The sequence below is a fragment of the Lolium rigidum genome, chromosome 4 (assembly GCF_022539505.1).
Source record: "Lolium rigidum isolate FL_2022 chromosome 4, APGP_CSIRO_Lrig_0.1, whole genome shotgun sequence".
NCBI lineage: Eukaryota > Viridiplantae > Streptophyta > Magnoliopsida > Poales > Poaceae > Lolium > Lolium rigidum.
In genome coordinates this window covers 229,052,719-229,066,312 of record NC_061511.1, presented here as the reverse complement: position 1 = coordinate 229,066,312, position 13,594 = coordinate 229,052,719, and the positions used below count along the sequence as shown (strand labels likewise).

Genomic DNA, 13,594 nt, shown 5'->3' with positions numbered 1-13,594 from the left:
AGGCACAGTTGCATCAGTCGACCACGCACGGATCAGGAGCCAGCGCATGAGCCGGCATGCCGTCGTCTGCGTCAGCGGGCCGACGGACGAACGGACAAGTCGTCGTCTCCGGGATTATGGTCGGATTTCTACAAAGTGAGGCCCTCCAGTATACTGTCCCTGACCTTCTCTCTTCCCCTGCCCGCACCGCCTCCTGCTCTTCTTAGTTCTTCCCCTGCTGTCATATGGCTTCTCCTTCCGGTGCAAAAGGATTTGGTGTAGATGGCAGGCGGTGGCCTTGGAAAAAGAACCGGTGCGAGGGGATTGGGCGTGCACTGGTCCAAGCAAGGCAGCCAAGATGAGGGCCCGACGCTTACCATCTCCTGCCTCACGTAGTAGGTACTGCTGCTTGAGTCCGCCATCGAGGTCCACGATCAGCTACTCCACTGTCACGATGCGGAAGGTGTTGATATCCTGTCCTCTACGCTCAGATCCCGCCACATCGATACGTAAGAGCCCACCAGGATAATTTTGTTTTTATCCCCCTCAAGGTGTTCGACGTATTGCATAGTAGACGTAGGCGAATATTTGCATTGCCGACGAGGGAGATGGTCAAGGAGAGACCGTTTCTGCGGGAGGAGCAGGATGCCCTGCACGCTGACAACCTCAAGGTGCCATGCCGGTGAGTGCTGAACAACATTTTTTTCACTTTGTTGAATGAAAATTAAACCATTGCTGCCCTGGATTTTTCACGACGACTAAGAGCATCTCCAGCCGCGTCCCCCAAACCGTCCCCCAAACCGCGCCGGATCGAGCGTTTGGGGGACGTGTTTCGTTCGTGCCGCGTTTGGGGACGTCGCTCCCCAGCCGCGTCCCCCAAACGCCGCCCCCAAACATTAAAAGTATTTTTTTTAGCTAGAAAGAAACTATTTAATAATATTCAAATCGGTTGAACATAAACAAATTATATATAAAACTTCGAAAAAATATAATTAAATACATATAAACTATCTACTTCTTCTTCTTCGCTGATGGCCCCGCCTCGTCGTCGTCATCGCGGTGGCGCTTCCTGCTCGTCACCTCTTCCGAAGAGGCGGTGTCGGCGCTCGACGCGTCGTCGTCGCCGGTGCTCGTCGGCTGCGCCTTGGCCTTCGCCTTCGCCTTGGCCTTGGCCTTGGCGGCCTTCGCCTTGGCGGCCTTCGCCTTGGAAGCCTTCGCCTTGGCCGCCTTCGCCTTCGCACGGGCCACCGCCGCCGCCGCGGCCTCGCTCTCTTCTTCCTCCTCCTCCCAGCCCAGCCATTCCTCCTCGCCGTCAGCCGGCGGCGGGGAATCGTCGCCGCTGCTCGGCGTCCTGGCTCTCTCCCACCAATGGCGCCGGCCGACGGGCTTTCCCTCGGCTGGAGGTGTCGGACGGGAGCTGGGAGATGTAGCTCATCGTCGCCTGGAGGTGTCGGATGAAGGCTTGGATGAATGGTGGCGTGCGTACGGCGTACGTACGGGTCTTATTGAGCGCGGATGAACGGCGGCGCAGAAGTCGAAGAGAGCAGCGGTTGCTCTTCCGAGGAGTCGGCGCTCCATTCCGGCGGGGTTGGCGCGTCGTCGACGCGCTTGCCAATGCGACGGTTCCGCTTCCTGTCAACTGCACCGTCGCTACGTATGTGGCGGTTGAGCGTCCGAGCCGCGGACGGGTCGGCCCCGCGCCTCCTCGCCTCTCATTTCGTTGTGTCCGGCGTGCCCGGTGCGTCCCTGTGGGACGGGGACGGGCTCGGGACGCCGGACACCGAATGGGGGCGCGCCGGACAAAAAAGGGCTTTGGGGGACGCGGCTGGAACGCTTTTTTTGTCCGGCGCGCCCCAAATCCCTTTGGGGGACGGTTTGGGGGACGCGACTGGAGATGCTCTAAAAAGCTCAATAGGAACGAGCAGCAGGCCTTTGAAAATGTTGCCATCAGTGATAGTAAGTAATATGCTAGTGTTAGTGTTGTTTTTGAATCCATATCCCATAGGTCATGTCTTAGAAAGTTAGAAGACATAGTCCCCCAAGCTTAAGCTTAATAGTTCGCCCATCCTACCAGGCACCCCTGGATTCAATCCATGTGATTCCTAGGCTACTACAGTGTGATCTTTATTTACAAGGATATAATGCTGGATCGTGTGGATTTCTTTTTTGTGTGTCAGACTTGCATTAGCAATTTTTGAAACTTATTGGCTTGTAAACTTGGAGAAGGCTATAAAAGAAGCTTCTAATGTCATGTATAAACTATGATAAAGATTGGCTTGCCATGAGGCATTTCCTCTTCAGCAAAGAGTTTAGCATGAAGTTTCTTATCGGTGCCTATTTTTTAACAATCCTTTTTGATACATAGTTTGAGACATGGTATGAAGTGCATTTATTATTTGACTTCTGTCCTGCATTTGTAGGTTCTTTTAAGTACCATTTGGGCCTTGTTAAATTGGCATGCTGATATGTTGTGCTCACATACATATCCTACTTTCCTGGTTATATTATATATGTGGTCTTCTGTAAGTTGTCAATAGAATTAGTTATAGCTGTCCTTTCTTTGGTCTCCTCATGTCAGGTTCTTATTCTTGCATGTGCTAAGAGAGTACTTGTATAACCTATACGTTTTGCTGAAGAAGCCAACCTGAAGTATGATAATCCACACCCTACAACTTGAGCATTTCCAATTATCACAGCAGTATGTCCCAACCCTTAAATGTTTTGCTTGCTCCATTTCACTTGGAAATGTTTGCTGACAAACTACGAAATATGGAATTTTTGGTTTTGTGAAAACTTAAGATTTAATTCATTGTTTGTTCGGTTGGTAAAATTTGTGGCATCTTCATGAGTGGGTTATGGAATTGGCTGTAGAAAATAATTACTTTAGGGTAATATACCAAATGAAAACATTATGTTCAGAATTTTACCACAGTTTTGCATAAAAATGCAAAGTGAATATACGTCATGTCTATGCTTAATATCATTCTAATGCTCTTAGAACATCACTGCAGTCTTTGCCAGTATGATAAGCAGAACTTGCATTAAACATCAGTTGACCTGTAACTGTAAGAGATCTCTGAAATCGTGGGAGGGGTATGAAATGTTTTGAAGTATTGTTGGATATATGGAGATTGATCAAAGAGAATCTCCAAATTAATGTATGTTTATGAGTTTTCCTGGTGCAAATTATTTTGCAAGATCCTAACATAGTGATTTACCCTTTTGTTACCTAGAATCCCCTAGAATAGTTTATGTTTCTTGCAGACACTATGAATGTGTTCTTCTTGGTTTATAGCAAGGTGAATGATCTACATTGTTGTAGTTATCTCCCATTCAGGTCCTTCTATTACCATGGAAATCTGAATACTTACCATTGCCAAAATATGATTACGAGGTGATCAGAGGGAAAATTTTTGCGGGGGGGGGGGGGGGGACAAAGGCCTCAAGTGGGAGAGTGTTTGGCCCCAAGGCCTCAAGTGTTTGTACAGGGGGAGATTTTTCAGATATAAGAAGTACATAGGGAAGAGGGCATCAGATAGAGGCGATGTTCTCTGTCATGCAGCCAAGACAAGCTGCCTCAGCAAGTTCTTGATCTCCAGGAATTAGCTGTAATCAGTAGTTAGCTGTAATCAGAGGAATTAGCTGTAATCAGTAGGGATGGAGGTGAGATGAGATGAGGCATACCGGGGACTTCCAATGGACCTCTATAAGTCTTTTCAATTTTATAGTTTATTCACTTCATTATAATTTGGGTGTTGAGTTACACAGACATTAGTTAGATCAAATGGATGAAAACTCTATATGTTGCAGCCAAGAATAACTCTTAATTATGTGATTTCTAAGCATTGTAATCTGACATTTGAACACTGGGTCTATAAGCTTTCTGAACCGCGGCATTGTGATGCTCTAACAACGAGTGTTGGATGATCCGATTTGATCAGTTTGGGGCAAAGTCAGCGGGGAAGGTCCAACCAATACTGAAAGAGATACAGTAATACCAAAAGAGAAAAGGTAAATACAAAGGCCAAGTCGAAGGCTGTGGAGATTCACTATGATTTGAGAAGATTGTAGTGCAAGATTGGGGAGGTGTTGCAATGTATAGTCCAATGTTTAATCCAAATAAAGCATATGCATTTATTTAGCTACATTTATAATTTTCTTATCTCATAGTCTATACCAACTCATGAAAATTCAAATAGAAGTTAAGACAGAGTGAAAGGTGGTAGACAATTGTGGTTAGGGTGGAGTAATGAAGTTTAAGTACAAGCATGATGAATTGAGTCATTTGTTGGACATAGAACTCGGACAAGGTGTTTTTCGCCCCTGTTTTTTGAAACGACTTCTAAACGCAGTTTGAAACATCAAAAGAATTCGAACAAAAAATTGATACATACATGTTGACATCCTATGTGTTTAAAGTCGTTTCGCCAAAAATTGACATTTTTTTGTGTCGTGTGCAAAAAAGACAAAATTTGATGCTTAGAAAGAGCTTTTCAAGATATATATTTTTTTTATCTTTTTTTATACAGCGCACAAAAAATGTCAGTTTTCCGTGAAACTAGGTGTGTGCACTTATAATGTCGACGTATATGCACCAAAATTTTGTTCATATTTTCTTAATATATTTAAAAAAATTCTAGATAGCAGGAGCATATACGATGGCAAAAATGTCAGTTTTCCATGTTCGAAAGTGAATTTCCGATAGAACTCATCATAAAATGGAGTAGGCGAAGTTGACATTGTTCGCAGTTGATAATCTCGTTTGTGAATTGGACACAGTTTTATGTCTGTGTACATATAGCTATCTTACAATGTTGTGTAGATGTATGTTCTATATATCTGAATTTTCAAAGGAATTATATCTCTATATGCCGCAAGAAAAATATGCGAGCCACCGTGCAACGCACGGGCATTTAACTAGTTCTAAATTTAAACTCATCGCTGCGCGCGTCAGTTGTTGCCGATATATGGGCTGTTTCGGCTGTACGGCCCCAAGGGGTTGAAAGCGACCGGGCGCTGCAACAGGAGGAGGTTTGTGGGAGTCCAAAGCCCGCGCGCGACTCGCAACATAGCTAGTCGGGGACCAGAGGAGCAAAATGCCAGTGTTGCCAACAGGTTCGTGGGCGGAGGCGCCGGCACCAAGACCTGCAACGCTACATTGAAGGTGTCTTCCTCCAACTGGACTGGCGGCATGAGGTCGACAACATACCACAAAACATAAAACAAAACTGAGTTCATTCATGTTTTCTTCTCAATTTCACATCTCTCTTCTGCTCCGCTACATCTCCCAAAGTATATACTGCTGCCTCGGTTTCATATAACCGACTCAATGTTGTTTTTTTAGATAAAAATGAGTCAATTTTGAAATGAAGGTAGTAATAAACTTTTAAGATGCACTCTCTTCTAATAACTGAACCACCGACGTCAGATTTATTACAGAGCATGTTTTCGTTTGTTGCAAATGGTTACGTCAAGGGCTAAATTTAATTTCTTGTTTCTCATAGGGTCTCCCTTTTCTCAGGTACGGCCTTTCTGCATGCAAACATGTATAGACACATAGATTCGAGGAGGCCTCTAGACGTGGGTTCGAGACTCCGGAGGAGGAGGGGCGGCCGAAGCAACTGAAGATTCGTGGGGAAGCGAGAGTCCCCGGCAAGAGGAGGGAGCCTAAGACCCATGAGGCGAAGACCCTTATTGGCGAAGACCCTTATTATTCCTGTTGGCCCTGAGTAAGTGTACTAATTTGGCAATTTCAAACATGTACTTTCATTTTGGTCATAGACAATTTACCATGTACTAATGTTTGATTTTCATGTGCAGCAATCGGACATTTCATCCGGGGTCCAAGGGGAGCCTGCCTAGCAGCATGATTGGAGCTTTGCTTAGGAAATTCTGGCCGGGCAAGTACTATCCCCTCGGCACGGTCCCCGCTGGCGAGAGGAAGCTAGCCACTACTTGGGCGGACTATGAGAATGCCCCTGGCGTAGGCTTCCCGACAGCTGCTGAGGCCGTGATGAGAATGTTTTGGGTAAGACATATTTTCTCGAGCTTCGTTCATATTTGATGACCCCAATGTGCTAACTCATGACTCTCACAATTGTTTTTTTGCATGATTGGAGTGTTTTTATCGTGTGGCACCCGATATTGAGGAGACGGCGAAGATGACTTTGCGGGCGACTTGTGAGAGGTTGACACCGCAGGTGTGGTACAACCAAAGGATCACGTTCGCTAGTCACTTCTGGGCACAGAGAGGCGAGAGGGTCCACAAGCCGGACATTGTCGGTAAGAATGCTAAGGCCGAGTACGTGATGACGGTGGAGGACTACATGTCTATGAGTAAAATGTCAATGGGATTCTACATTGCTACTAAGTTGCAATTGCATTATATTGAGTTGAGTATTGCATTTTCAGGTTATCCCCGATTGGGCCGAGCCGCATGCCGAGGCATGGGAGGAGATGGTTAGGACGAGGTGGCTCAAGCTGGACGAGGACTTTGCAGCCGTGGCGAGGCGGAACACGGAGAACCGAGGCGACGGTGGCACACACTGCGGGGGAAACCTCAGCTACGAGCGCTACGCGGGGAAGACGATATGTATATATTTTATTTTCCGTCGGGTTCAAATTTGATACTCACAACATTTCCTTTCGCGATGCAGAGGGCCGATTTAGGACCCTGGGAGGAGATTTCTGACGTCGAGATATACAAAAAGATGCGGCTTAAGAGGCCCGATCTCTCGCAGCCTCAGCCCTCGCTCCCTGAGTACTTCGGCATCAACGCCGAGGACGTCGAGAACTACTGCGCGATGGTGAGGCATCGTCACCCGGAGGTGGATGACCCCATGAGCGCGGAGATCGACGAGGAGTCGTTGGTCCTGTCGTCCGGAGGGTTGCCGCATGGCCGTCTCAAGATGCTTAACAAGGCCGTCAATCATACCCTCACCACGACCTTCACGCGTCTCAAGGCGGACCTCACCAAGAACAGCCCCCCTCTCCCGCCTCGTCGCCGGCCTCGGCAACCCGCATACGACGTAAGTTTCCCTCATTTCCATCCAATTTCCGACTTTCGTTCATACATGGCTAAGTGCTAACGAGATATGAATTTGTGAAATTGTAGCCTGACTTCGAGGCGTCCTACGTGGCCGCTCATCAAGAATATCAGGAGGCCTTTCACCGACACCAGAGGGAGTTCCAGGAGTACATGACGCATGTCCATGTAAGTTTCAACCTTTCTTTTCGCAAATGATAACAAGTCCCACTTTCCCCTAATTTCATGCTTTATTTCTGCAATGCCTGACATGTAAACTATCTTCCAGGCGTCGATGGTGGCCACTGAAACTGGACAGACAACGGACTTAGGACCGTGGCCTCCCTTGCCGGGGCCGGCGCCATTGATGGCATCGAAGGAAATTTTCTCAACGACATACTATGGGAGTACACCGGTAAGTTCTTCGCCAAACCGAATACTACACTTTCCTTTGCCTCGCAAGTTACTAACATCTAGGAAACATGTATGTAGGAAACGGAATGTTCCGCGAACCCGGGTGGTGGGAGAGAGATGACACCGGTTCATCATGGTGGTCCTTCTCCCGGTGCTACTCCCGCTTCTTCTCCCGCTACTTCTCTCGACCCTTCTCCCGGTGGTTCTTCCGCAGCTTCTACTGCAGCAGCGCGTCAGCCCGGGCCGGTGTTTAGCGGCGACGAGCTCCTCTAGCTCTTCCATGTATCTTATCAATACTATGACACTATGACACTATGTATCCGGAGCTATGTTATGAGACTACGATTTGTAGCTATTTGAACTCCGTGTTATGTCTATTTGCATTGTCGAATTATTTGTGATTTTATGTGCTGCCAAACCTGGAAAACGCTCAAAACAGCAAAAAAAAAATGGTCTAAGCTACGCCCGACGGCTTCACCCTCGGCATAGCCTCGACATGGACCAAATGGTCAGGGCTATGCTGAGGGCCTCCCCCTCGGTGTATAGCCGTCCAGAGCCCCCAGTGTGTGACACGTCGCGCACTGTGCCGACGGCCTCCCCGTCGGCGTATCGTCGGCCAGAGCCCCAGCCCGTGCCACGCTGCGCGCTATGCCGACGGTGCCACCCTCGGCGTATCTGCGGCCAGGAGAACCAGCGCGTGCCACGTCGCGAGTTATGCTGACGGTCGCCCCCTCGGCGTAGCGGTGACGGCCATCAGACGGACGGTGACGTCAACGTCGCTACGCCGAGGGCCGGTACACCGAGGGGATGGCGCCGCCGTCGACCACGTCACGGTACGCCGACGGCCACGTGGGCTCTCCCGAGGCCAACCTTGCCCGAGGGGCTACGCCGAGGGCCCCCGTCGGCGTAGCGTACGCCGAGGGCCAGGCCGTGCTACGCCGAGGGCGGGCGGCCGTCGGCAAACCGTCAGATTCCTGTAGTGAGCACTTGGTAATGTTGAGAATGTACATGCCATCTCTTTGGGTTAATTTGATGGAGATTGATGATCCCCTGATAAAATTTGATGTAGAGTTGGAAAATGAGGTTGAATCGTGCCATTCTGTAATATGGGCCTCCAGTTTCCCAGTTTAACCGTGGCGCATTGAGTTCACTCTCTTGCATTTTTGTCCAAAACAACACTGCTTCACATGTTTGTAAACTACAACACATATATACTTCAAGTCGAAGTAAGAAATACTGGCATGCTCACATTTTGAATCCAGTTGGTAGACAGCCAGTTGTGCAAATTAAATTTGATATGAGCATTTGGAGATAGTTCTGAGTCTGAAAATTGCCATTTGAATTTTAAATGGAATTATTCTTTACATTATGTACAACCCATGTATAATCTGAAAGGTCTATACTAGTTCCTTGCAGAAAAACAGACGTGTGGCTTTACATGAAAAGAACTAATCATGGACCATCTGGGCCACAATCGACCAAAGTAGTGAAGGTGTCATTCTTGATGCCTCCTAATCATAGCAAGCCTTGGTTTCCTTGGTAAGTCCATATGAACATGGGTAACCACAAAATGGTGCCAATGATATGAGTCCTCTCGTATAGTGGGCATAACATAGATCAACGCTCTTTGGTTGGCTTATATTACCTTCCCTTGTGAGTGTGATGTGTGTCACCTAATTTGGTACCCACCTTTCGATTCTCTGCATTTGTTGTTGTACTTGGCATGACTATGGCAATAATTCACATTTAACTAGCTCATGAAAAGAGAGTTCAAGGTGTCTAAAAGAAGGCTCAATGCTACGACAGCCGGTCCTGGCGTTTTAGGGCCGGGACGAATCTAAAATTAGGGCCCTGGAAAAACTTTATATGTGCGCTAACAAAAAATCACCAAAAGGTGGACGATCCTTGACCTTTGCATAAAGTCCCTTATTATTGATTACTCAACATTGTGCAGATCACAAAAAAGATTACTCAACAATGTGAAGCAAAAGTGATCTATGCTTCACAATCTAGCTCAGACTTTGGGCCCTCTAGCTACGGGGGACCAGGGCGGCCGCCCAGCCTGCCCCCCCCCCCCCCCGGGCCGGCCCTTACACATTACAATCACTCGAGTACTTTGTCTATCTCATTCGCTCGACACTCCCAGTTTCATCTCTGCAATAGAGGTTGTCTCGCTATCGCTGGTAGCGATTTAGACTGCGAAAGAGGAGGGTATCAGCGCCGCGCCTTGACCCACATGCATCGGGTGGCCAGGAGATCGTTGCAGCTGCATCTACGATGCTGCGGCATGGCCACCGGCCGGAGGTCCACCAGCTGCCAAGCAACACTGCTATTGAAATCAGCCCCTAATCTACTCTAATTTTCCCACCCATGTACTTTTGTTTATGTCCCCAAATTCTTGGTTAGCGATATGATAGCACAGTGGATTCTGGATTCTTTACGAATTTATTCTTCAACTTCGCAAATTTCAACAGCCATGGATACAAAAAGTTTGAGTAATAGCTAATGTCTAGATATGGTTCACAACATCTTTTTTATGCTTTCTTTTACCCAGGCCCGCCCATGAAATTTTTTCAAGCTCTGCCATTATTCAACTCCATTCGGATGGATAAGGAATGTAATTTTTTTATCTTTAAATAGAAGTCTCCTACTACTTGATTTTCCTGCTTTCTACTCGAGCTATGTCACCCATCCTCTCATATTGCTCCACGTCACCTCAAGAAGATCCCGACCCAACCTCCGTTGTTGTTTCAATTTCTTGGCCCATGTTGTGTTATTGCCTATTTGTTGCAGCCCAATTGTCTCCCATCCCACACTCCACCCCCCGGACAGAAACGGTTGACGTTTCCTCCCAATGACACCTCCTCCGTAAGAAGAGCCACACGGGAACACCCCATGTCCCCATCGGCCCCGCAACAACTTCCCTCGTGGCACCTTTCACAAATCCCCTATTGCGGATGTTGCCTCCGCGGATGAATATTGTTCCAGCATGATATATTTATTACCGAGCTTATCAATATTGGCTCATCGTTTTCTTTTATTCATGGCCTGAGCTTGGTTTCAGTTCTCTATTCTCCAAAATCGATGTTGCCCATGAATTGAACTCAAGATATGTGTACATATTTTGGGAAAACCTATACACCGACCAGGTCGGTGGCTACCGGCCACCGCACACCCCCTGGTCGGGTATGGGCCAGGCCCAGTTCGCTGTGTCTTTTCGGTTTTTTGTTTCTTTTTTCGTTTTTTATTATTTTTTCTTTTTTCTTTTCTGTTTTCTTTCTTATTTTTTTTCTTTCTTCTTTTTGTTCAAACTGAAAAAATTTCAAATTTCAAAAATGTTCAAAGTCAAAAAGTGTGCAAATTCGAAAATGTTCAAATTCGAAATTTGTGCAAATTCGAAAATCGTTAAATTTTCGAAATTTGTTCAAATTCGAAAATCGTTCAATTTTCGAAATTGGTTCAAATTTGAAAATCGTTCAATTTCAAAATTTATTCAAATTCGAAATATCGTTCAATTTTCGAAATTTGTTCAAATTTGAAAATCGTTCAATTTCAAAATTTGTTCAACTTCGAAAAATCGTTCAATTTTTGAAATTTGTTCAAATTCGAAAATCGTTCAATTCAAATTTTGTTCAACATTGAAATTGTTCAGATTTAAAACAGAGAAAAAATGAGAAAGAAAAAAAAAACTTGGGCCGGCCCGTCCGCACCGAATCCACAGCAAACCAGTCTCAGCAAATGGTGGGCCGGCCCAACAAAGACCTGGGGGTGGTCGGTGGCTGTTATACACCGACCAGGTCGGTGTAAAGCAGCTCCCCATATTTTAGGTCACGGGGTTGCTACACATGGGCCTGTAATATTCTACAATGGCCTGACATGTGTTTGCTAAAATGGCTACATTTTCACAATTATTTTTTCATCATTGTCAAAATTTGTTAATTGAGCGTCTATTTTTTCATCATGCGATGTGCAGATTTGCTAGCTGAACATCTCTAAGTTCGGCTAAATTTTATAGACAATTTTTTGAACATCTCTAAGTCACGGGGTTGCTTCACATGGGCTTGTAATATTCGGCAATGGACTGTCATGTGTTTGTTGCAAAAATGTCTATGCATGCACTTGCGCTATTTCATATTGCAATGACGACGTGGGCATAGTCCAGTGGTTGGGGTTGCAGTGGCGCACCCCAACGACCGGAGTTTAATCCCTGTCAGGGAGGAACTTTTCACGCCAAGTCTCGCTTCTAATATATCGGTAGTGTCTAGTTCCTCATAGACACTGTTTTATTTCATATTGCAATAGTTGTTGGAGATAACTTGTGATATCGTAGCATTTGGGAATTATTTTTTCATGGAGTTGCTTTTCCACCATTGTTAAAATTTGTTAATTGAACGTCTATCTCTTCAACATGTGACCTGCAGATTTGCTAGATGAACATCTCTAAATTTGGCTAAAGTTTTTAGACAAAATTTTGAACAATCGCGATGTCAAATCAATGCCAATTCATTGACCATAAAATATAGTACTGCATATTATTGTAGATGCCTTTATTCATACTCCTTGTTCATTGAAACGGAGGGAATATTCATCCTTATCGTTCACGAAGTGCGAAGCATACTCCCCATCATTCACCTCATCTATGTTGCCACTGAGCCCGCTGGTACTCATCTCGGACACGGCGCGCGCTTCCTCACATTCCAGCGGTAGCGAAGTTTTGTTGCGGCATGACATGCCCAGTCCCATGAGTGCAGTAGCATGTAGGTGCCAATGCCGCCGATGAGGCCGTAGGCGATGGAGTAGGTGAGCGGCATGAGCGCGAGCGTGATGAACGCCGGCACGGCGTGGCGCATGTCGAGCCAGTCCACCTCCGCCACCGCCCGCATCATCATGACGCCCACCAGCACGAGCGGCGGGCCGACCGCCCAGGACGGGATCGACGCCAGCAGCGGCGTCACGAACAGCGCGGCCGTGAAGTACGCCGCGACAGTCAGCACCGTCAGGCCCGTTCGGCCGCCCTCTCGGATCCCCGTCGACGACTCGATGAAGACCGTGACGGGGGACGTGCCCAGCAAAGACCCGAACACGATGGCCGCCGCGCGCGTCGGACATGAAAGCGAAGTACTGCCCCTCGAACTCCCCCGTGGCCGTGGCGTCGTCCATGAACCCGGCGAACCGCGCCATGGAGTAGAGCGTGCCGTATGTCCACGTAGAGGAAGGTGAAGAGCGCCTCCCAGAAAAAGCTGTGACGGGCGCCGCTGAAGTCGAGCGCGCCGGCGGTCGACCGATGCGACGGACATCGAACACTTTCTTGAAATAGGCGAAGCTTTCGTCGCCGGCCGGCGTGTCTGGGAACACTGTAGCGGTGTGGCGGGGCCAGGATATGAATGTCACGAAGAGGATGTCATAGATCATGGTGCCCTTGACATCCTTTATGAGGCAGAAGGCGATGATCAGGAAGCCCACGACAGCAAGCCAGAAGGTCGGGGAGGTCATCCGGCCCGAGAGGCAGAGAATGCCGCCGGAGACCATGCCGCCAGGTATGAGCGCGACCGTACCGTTAGGGAACGTCATTACTGGTGCCACGGACGCGCGCCGCGACGCCGGGCACGCACCGAGCGTGACCAGCGTGGACGAGCTGAAGCCAACAAGCCCCAGGCCTTGGTTGCTCTGCAACCCGATGAACGCCAAGAAGAGCCCGATCCCCGCGGACGACGAGATCCGCACAGGTTTGGGGATGAGGTGGGCGAGCTTGGACGGCAGCCCCAGGATGGAGATGGCCAGGAAGATGATGCCCTCGAGGAACACGGCGGCGAGCGCGGTGCGGTAGGGCAGCGTGCCGGAGCCGTGAAAGCCGACAACCGTGTATGCTAACTGCTAAGTAGGCGTTGGTGGCCATGCCGGGGGCGAGCGCGAGCGGGAGGTTGGCGAAGGCCCCCATGATTTTTATTTGATAGACTACGTAACACGTACTGATTAAGAAGGTAGTGTCATAATATTGGCTTGTGAAAGATTGGCTGACATTGTTAGCAACTGCAGGAACAATGGTGTGACAGGCAAGGTTCCCTTTTCCTCTCGGCTGGGCCCTTGCTCGACTCCCTGCACCTCCGTGTTCGTTGGCAAGTTTTCCCTTTTCCTCTCGGCTGTTTCTGTTGAAGCTGTTGCTGCATATGTGTGCTC

General features: G+C 48.0%; 1 pseudogene; it reads right to left on the bottom strand.

Annotated features, from left to right (window-relative positions):
• Positions 1–12,081: 12,081 nt before the first annotated feature.
• LOC124648361 lies at positions 12,082–13,355 on the bottom strand (annotated as a pseudogene).
• Positions 13,356–13,594: the final 239 nt, after the last annotated feature.